Consider the following 2,500-nt stretch of genomic DNA (forward strand, 5'->3'; position numbering starts at 1 on the left):
ATTTTCTCTCGTAGAAACATTTAAAAATAGATAACCAACACAATATATGGTACCAAAACTTTTGATGGACACTAAATACTTTAGTGAGTAGACTATAATATATCACAGTCATGATGTGTCAAAGTCAAAAGAGCAAGTATTCCACAGTACATATCTGTGGTATAACATTACCATACACCATGGCCTTAACCCACTGCAAACAAGTGTCATGACCTAACGCAAGAGCTTTGGCCTGATAACAGGCATCATAACATTCATGGATCACTGTGTTACTTTATTATGCTATGAGTAATGAGTGAGTGATGATGACAATTACAGTCATAATTACTATAATTGCCATAATATTAAACAAAATTAATTTCACCTAACATCCAAAAATTAGATGGCACTACTTTCATCTAGCACTAGTAAGAGAGAGAGTCTTGAATGGCACCCATCCACAGTCCCTAGAAAGCACTATCTTTATAGAGCAATGGCACACATTATGTTGCCGACCTCTTGAACTAAAATACCATCGATGAAGGATGTGCAGGCAGAACGAGAAGTGGAAGGTGACTCAAACAATGCCCAGTGTCTATAATATGCCCCTGTGCCAGTAAGGATGCATTTTACTGTGGCACTTACTAATAAGGACAGTTTTTCTTCCTCTTCCCTACCTCTTCATGTTATCTTCATTATGGATGGTTACATGTTTCATATTCATTCATGACAGTACAAGAACACAAAAAAAATATCACAATGAGTATAAAGAAAATAATGAGCTGATATAGACCCTATACTACAATTTTAGTCAACTGCAGCATTGCCAGAGCCTGTGGTATGACACAGTAAGTCTCTCAATACAATAAAGCACACAAAAACGACAATGAGTGACTGAAAGAGAGTGGGAAAAGTCAAATCATCTCGCATGAAGCTACTTCACTCTGAAATAAAACCCATCCTGGAGACTGGGCAAACACATCTATCCCCCATCTGCAAAGGGTTAACAGCTTTGCTCCTCTTGCTTTACTGATTTCACAATTAAGAAAAAAATACAGTAGTCCATAATTACTTTATATTAATATGATTATCGAAAACTTTGAAATTGTCATAGAATATCTATAAAATGCTTAAAGGAGTAATCTGTTCACATATTGGCAATAATTAACAGTGACTTTCATGTAAAAGTAGTTAATGTCATACTATTTTACCTTTCCTTCACAGGATGAAACCAATCTCTGTTGAAATCTGAGACACCAGAGGGACTATCAAGTAAAGTTTACTGAAATGTTTTACATAAAAGTCAAGTAATTCTAAATAGATTCCCAACTTATGTTAAAGAGCTGTTAAGCATGGAAGTAGGTTACTCTCTTCTTATGAGTTTTGAAAGGTAGACAATACCCCTCTTGATTTTACAAGGCAGATAATTCTCCTCACAAGGTTTTTCAAAGTATACAATTCCCTTCCCATTTCAGAAAGATGGACACAGTTAACATTGTACAACACTTATTCTACCTGAACTATCTTCCTTTTCTTATTTATTCAAGAGTGAAACAGTTAATGCTTATTTCCTGTTTGTTTACAAAATTGCACAGTGGATCCAGCAATTATCTTCAATTCAACTCCACTAAACTAACTCAGTCAAATATAACCCAAGATCAAGAAATGGACTCAAACTAATCATTCTCATTTATATCATCACTATCCCATAGATAAATGAATTAAACTGACAATCAGTGCACAATTTAATAAACACGAAAAATAAACATTTCAATACTTTTCCTGTATGTGAATGAAGACAGTGTCGTTCTCCAAAATAGGGGATGAAAGAATGTATTTTGTATAATATTGCAAGGGAAATTGTCTATCATGTAAAAATTATGGGAATTCTAATGGTTTAATGGGAATTGTCTACTTTGTACAAAATCATTTAATGGCTTATTTAAAAAAAACAGCAAAGTATATGTCATGTTACATTTCAACTATTCAATCAAAACATTAAATTTATCTAACCTAAATGCACCAAACTGCAGTACAAATAAATGCAGACCTTTGGTGATTTATTACTAATTGGAATGATTTCAGACTCTATCTTGCTAGACTGTATGTGAAAGTTTGTTAGTCACTGTTAGCATGCCAAAGTCAGAGAGGCCACAGCAGTTGCTTGCCACACCACCATTAGCCACGTTATAAATAATTTGAAATAATTTGATTTGCAATGATAATTGCAATTTTGATATCAAAGCGACATCTGTGTTAATAGTTATTCAAGTGTGCATAAAGCAACTATAGATGTAATATTGGCCTGAATAGCTGAAGATAGAATGAAGCACGCCGAGGATATAGAAGAATAAACAATGACAAAAACACAGCATATCACACTAACATGAAAGTAAATACTAAACAATTTGGCCTTTGTCAATCTATTGATTTCTTGTACAGTTCACCTTGAGGGTGATGGTTGCCCTCCTTGTAATCCAAGGGAGGGGAAACATCAGGGTAATATGAGGGAATGGGGTAG

The 2,500-nt window shown here is 34.4% G+C and overlaps 1 protein-coding gene across 3 annotated transcripts in view; it reads right to left on the reverse strand.

The window, feature by feature from the left end:
- LOC122263736 (protein ABHD14A) overlaps positions 1-2,500 on the reverse strand; it is an 18,263-nt gene that overhangs the window by 15,444 nt on the left and 319 nt on the right. The window lies entirely within an intron of this gene.

This window comes from Penaeus japonicus, unplaced genomic scaffold (genome assembly GCF_977035675.1).
Source record: "Penaeus japonicus unplaced genomic scaffold, GWHDUDI00000001_assembly GWHDUDI00000009, whole genome shotgun sequence".
NCBI classification, from domain to species: domain Eukaryota; kingdom Metazoa; phylum Arthropoda; class Malacostraca; order Decapoda; family Penaeidae; genus Penaeus; species Penaeus japonicus.